Source organism: Elephas maximus, chromosome 1 (assembly GCF_024166365.1).
Source record: "Elephas maximus indicus isolate mEleMax1 chromosome 1, mEleMax1 primary haplotype, whole genome shotgun sequence".
NCBI lineage: Eukaryota > Metazoa > Chordata > Mammalia > Proboscidea > Elephantidae > Elephas > Elephas maximus.
The window spans coordinates 76,834,607-76,840,606 of NC_064819.1; the positions used below are offsets into that span (position 1 = coordinate 76,834,607).

General features: G+C 39.3%; 2 non-coding genes across 2 annotated transcripts; one reads left to right on the forward strand and one right to left on the reverse strand.

The window, feature by feature from the left end:
* Positions 1-4,795: 4,795 nt before the first annotated feature.
* On the reverse strand, positions 4,796-4,868 carry TRNAV-UAC (transfer RNA valine (anticodon UAC)). Its single transcript has one exon. It is a non-coding gene; the product is annotated as a tRNA-Val (tRNA).
* A 605-nt stretch (positions 4,869-5,473) lies between these two features.
* TRNAV-UAC (transfer RNA valine (anticodon UAC)) lies at positions 5,474-5,546 on the forward strand. The gene has a single exon. It is a non-coding gene; the product is annotated as a tRNA-Val (tRNA).
* The last annotated feature ends 454 nt before the right edge of the window (positions 5,547-6,000 follow it).

Consider the following 6,000-nt stretch of genomic DNA (forward strand, 5'->3'; position numbering starts at 1 on the left):
TCCGGTGGCAAGTCAAATGTCATCAGGAGTCTCCATCAATTTTTTCTTCTTTCCAAAGGTCTTGTTCATTTGGTTTAATGAACATGATGTCATTAATATGTTGAGAATTCTTAAACGTGAAAGACATTAGGGGAATTATTTATATAACGAATGTAAGGCTAAATAAAGCAAATTTTAAAGTATTTTTAAATATAATGATTAACATTAATTTCAAACAGCTTTCGACAGAACATATAATAATCTTGGAATATTAAATAGTTAGGACATACCAAGAATACATCAAGATTATTAAGTTTTTTTTAACTTCTGAATAGTAATGAAAAATTTCATGGGTAAACAATGTGAAATTCCCAGTTAAAACGCTTTCATGACATTTTGGAAAGAAAGTGTCCACAAACATTCTTGGGATCTTAGGATTCTTACTCTGTCCTATAGGGTCGCTATGAGTCAGAATCGACTCCAAGGCAATGGGTTTGGTTTTTTGTTTTTGGTTAGGATTCTTGGAAGGGGATTCTTCCACTGAAAATATTTGCTGCCCTCCAGTAGGGCTTGGTGTAATGTTGAAAAATGAAAGAAAAGTTCTTTGGGGAATATTAGTTAAGTTTCTTATGAGGCAATGCATCCAGGAAGTCTGGTTGGGTCAAACTTTTGTCTTTTTTGGCTTTTGTACAGCAGGATAAGTCTTATAAGCACATTTACGTATTCCTGCGTCATAGTTAAAGAGGCCTGGTGGCTTTGGGTTGTGCGTGTGTGTGTGTGTGTGTGTGTGTGTGTGTGTGTAGTATTTGAGAAAACAATGCAAACAAATGGATTTTGCAGCATGTTTGAAAAGTTTCATGTCTTCATGGAGAGAAATTAGAGTGGAAGTCAATTGATACCTTAAAAAAGAAAGAAAGAAGGAAGGAAAATATGCATTGTGTCTGTGATTACTATAAAACTATAGGGATTAGTTTCAGCGGTAAGAAAGAGCAGTGCAAGGGCTGAGGTGACAATCAGGTAGCAGAGATAATCAGGTAGAGAAAGTACTTGACAGTCCCATGGAAATACAGTGCATTAAAAAAAACCCTGGAAAAGGGACAAGGAGAACGAGGTATCAGATGGACAATGGCCTCCATGTACACAGCCCATCCCCAAGGCCATCCCCACTCCTAGCCTCCTTTTCTTCACTAAAATTTTTATCTTGAGGCTTTCTGTCATTTGTTCCAAAAATCTCTTTGTTTCTCCTCTTCACCATGCCTATTTTTGAGGGGAAGCAGAGAGGGTAGGTTTCACTACTGAGGATTATTGAAGACATACAGTTGGCATTTGAACTAGATTTTATATCAGAGTGCTTATTTTCTCAGTTTAGCTGGGTGTGAATTGAGTGCAAAGTTCTTTGTATATTTATTTTTAATCAACAGAAATCTTGTTTTCCTGGCCCAAACATAGCCCAAAGCTGGGAACTTGGCATTATTAACACCACACTGTAAACAAACAATCTAACCAGACAACTGTTTTTTTAAAAAAAAAAAAAAAAGTACTCTTTTACATTCAGATAGATCTGTCTTTGTTGTCTTCCTCTTCACTCATCCAAAGGAGACTCTCATATAAATAATCTTAACTATGACTAGATGACACTATTCTTTCAAGCTTCTCTTTATGTTTTGAATTTCTCCTTTCTGCGCTCCTGCAAAAAGAAAAGAAACACAAAAACTACCTCCAGCAGAAATGAACTTTGCTCCACCATTGCAAAATAAGACGTTCTGGAGCTTGTCTATTTCTTCCCTAGAGAAACATTGACTAGAGAGTGCTCCTTCATCCTTCCCCAGAAAGCCTTTGAGAAGGGTACTGCAACCCCTGGAAAGGATCAGGTGGATCAGGGCTTGAGGATTCCCTTCCAGACAGGAAGGAGGATCCCTGCTGGATCCGCCCTGTGCATTCCTATATCCTGGAGAGACGGCCTCTTCGTTGTGCTCCCTCAAAGGCTAAAGTTGATTAATTTCCAATTTAGGGCAAAATGTAATAGGCAGAGTACCTCTGTGAAAGCACCTAAAGAGACTTTTTATCTCCTGAGCCTTGTATGGTCCATGGATATTTAGACTCTCAGGTCACTAGTAGGGGATAACATTGGTTCACTATATTAATGACATATGATTCATTGCCATATGAATAGAGAATGATCCAGCTCCTAAATCCCACTTAGTATATGGATTCTTGACCACTCCTGGCACAAGCTGTATTCACGTGGATTAGATATTTGTGTGCAGGAAGTTTATTAGGGAACGAACAACACCTGTAAAGAGTGAGGGAAGCAGGGTTAGAGGGGAAAAGTTGACAGGCAGCAACAGAGGCCTGAGCTGTTCCAATGAAGAGCCTTGGAAATGGGAGGGCCCTTCAGAGTTAAGGCAAGAGAGTCAGACCTTTATAGCTATGTATTGAGCATCCGTTACTGTGGGCTGTTCAGAGAGGGAACATGGCCTTGACTGAGGCAGTTCCTTTCAGCTGAGGGCAATTACTAGAGAGGGCCTCAACTTTGTGCCATGAGGGAGCAACACTTGTGGCAGCTGGGGAAATGAATGCATTGGTCCTGAAAGGAGGTAACCTGGGTGTCACAACCCAGCACACAACAAAGAGAACAAGGTTGGAGGCAGGCTTAGCAGGCAGTTGCTAAGCAGCAGTAGGAAGGTTGTTAGGTTACTGCAGTAATTCAGGCAAGAGATGCAGGTAGTTTGGGCCAGATTGGTAGCAGTTCAGAAGCTGAGAATTTTGTATCTGTCACTGGAACACCAACAGGACATCCTGACAGCAGGAAATGTTGTGATGCCTAGGTAAGAAGTGCATTTCATTATCCAGCTTTTGATTTTAGAGGACACTTGAGTAATGAAACAATATTATATCCAATTTATGGTTAATAGGCACATGAACCTTCATACTAAAAAGTAATGGAAATGAAATTAGAAATTCTACCATTGATCCAATTCTTGAAATGCTCATTGGTAATGTAAATGCAAAAACATCAGAGCTAAATTATAGCCATGTTGTGACTATTGCCTTTATGTAGAATTTAGAAATACGGAAGTTATTACTAGCTTAAGATAATAATTTCAGATGAATGTGGGATTAGATTAATTGATTACTCTGCCAATGGCTTGCTCTCATTTAAAATGGTAAAGATTAATTTATATTTTTTTAAATGCCTTCATTTCCCACAAGGAAGAATTAGTAATCTCTTGTCAGGGCCAGTGGTGCCAAGGAAATCCATGTGACTCTGGATGACATCAATTTTGAAGACAGTGTCTAAAGCATAATCTCTCCTAACAGGCTGTAGAACTCTGGGTCCCTAATTAATGATTTTAAAAGTATTTTAAAGAATAAAAAAAAGAAAAATATTGAAAAAATTATGCTAGTACTATTTTTTATGCCCTAAAATATTTATTTTAGAAAATGAAATCAACTTCTATAAATGAAAAGTAGGAATGGATTTTTTCCCCAAAGGTATTTAGCTAGTGAAAGTGAAGCATAGAATCTTCTAATTCACAGCCAAGTGGTGGTTTCCAGTTCATAGCGACCCTTTTCAGAAAAACACCCAGGCAAATCAAGACAAAAAGGAAAGGCTTTTCAACAATTAGTGCAGGAACAATTGGATATCCACACAAAAAAGAAGAATTTAGAGCCTTCCCTCAAACCATACACAAACCTTAACTTAGAATCCATCATAGACCGAAATGTAAGACCTCAAATTATGAAAGTTTTAGGTGAAAACACTGAAGAAAATCTCTGTGACCTTGGGTTAGGCAGAGTTCTTATAAATAACACCAAAAGCACTATCCATAAAGAAGAAAATTGACTAACAGGATTAAATCAAAATTAAAATCTTTTGCACTTAGAAAGGCACCTTTAGGAAAATGAAAAGACAAACCATATGCTGGAAGGAAATATCCGTGAATCAAATATCTCATCAAGGACTTGTATCCAGAATATGTAAAGAAATTTTATAAATCAATAATACTAAGATAAAGAACCAAATTTAAATACACAGAAAGATTTGAATAGACATTTGTCCCAAGAAGACATACAAATGGCTAATGAGCACATGAAAAGATGTTCGACATCATAGTTGTAAAACCAAAGAAAAAAGAAAAAAGCCCAAACCCTTTGCTGTTGAGTTCTAACACATAACTACCATACAGGAAAGCAGAAGTGCCCCCATAGGGTTTCCAAAGACCAGCTGGTAGATTTGAACTGCAGACCTTTAGTTAGCTGCTGTAGTACATAACCACTATACAACCAGTGCTACTCACAGTCATCATGGATGTATAAATTAAACCACATTGACATACCACTTCACACTTACTCTGTGCCTATACCAGAAAACATAGATAATAACCTGTGTTATGATGATGTGGACAAATTTGTACTCTCATACAGTGCTGGTGGGAATGCAAAATGACACAGCCACTTTAGAAAACAGTTTGACTGTTTTTAAAAAGGTTAATAATAATTTTAACATATTGTTGTTACCGGTTAAATTGAATCCTCCAGATATATGTGTTGAAAATTTTAACCCCTGTATCTATGTACGAAATCCCATTTGGCGATAGGATTTCTTTGTTCTGTCAGTGAGGCCATATTGGTGTAGAATGTATCCTAAACCTACTAACGCTTGAGATGAAAACAGCAGATTAGACTCAGAGACAACGGAGCACACACTGGGTGGAAGACAGGTGCTACCAGAGACAGTGGACACAGGTGCATCTACGTAGAAGCACATAAAGCAGCACGGGAAGTAGGATTGCAGGCCGCTAAAAGATTAAGTTGGCTCCACTGGGGATTGAACCCAGGATCTTCTGCGTGTAAAGCGGATGTGCTAACCACTACACCATGGAACCACTACAAGTATAGTCCCATGGACATCCAGAACGACTAACAAAACTGTATTGGAAGAAGTACAGCCAAAATGCTCACTAGAAGTGAGGATGGCAAGACTTCCTCTCACATATGACGTGATATCAGAAGGGATCAGCCCTTTGAAAAGGACATTCTGTTTGGTAAATCAGAGGGTCAGTGAAAAACAGAAAGACCTTCAATGAAATGGACTGACATAGCGCTGCTACAATGGCCTCAAGCAAAGCAATGGTTGTGGGGATGGCATAAGAGCCGGCAGTATTTTGTTTTCTTGTAGGGTCTGCTGTGAGTCAGAACCAGCTCCATGGCACAGAAAAACAACAAAATCAAAAAGTTGAACTAGATGAGGAAGGACCTCCCCCCAGAAACACACATTGAAGTTGGCCTTCTACCCTCCTGAACTGTGAAAAAGAAAGAAAAAAAAAATCCTGTTCTTTGAGCCACCCAAAGGACTGGTCCCTCCTGATAACAAGTGGAAAGCATCTAAGAGGAGGTCTCACCATCCTCACTTCTAATGAGCATTCTGGCTGTACTTCTTCCAAGACATTTTGTTAGTTCTTCTGGCAGTCCATGGGACTGTACTTGTTGTGGTTGCATGGTGTAGTGGTTAGCATATCTGCTTTACATGCAGAAGATCCTGGGTTTGATCCCCAGTGGAGCCAGGGGTATTTCAGTCACAGCAGCACGAAGAAACTAAGACATCATTATGTCAGGGACCACATCTGTTTTGCTACCTTTGTATTGGCAGAGATTGGCACACAATAGTACATCAATACCTGTTGCCATCAAGCTAATTCACTGTTCCATAGGGTTTCTGTGGGGCAGCTGCTAACACTTTAGCAGCTGAGCTCTTAACGTCAATGCTACCAGGGCCCTTCTATATCAATATATGTGCTACATGTTGGGGGAAATCCTTCAGGTGTCTTGGGGAGGTGAGGCAGGCACAGAATTTTAGTGTGATGTGAGGCCCACGGAGCAATGGCTAGTCTAAAGATTAAATCTTTCCCTCGGGAGCAATTCTCGGGGGGTCAAGCATTGTCCAATCTTCTCTCAGAATCAGTTCCTCAGTGATTTGAAAGTCCATTGAACTAAACTTGTCTTTGGTCTGGGATAGTG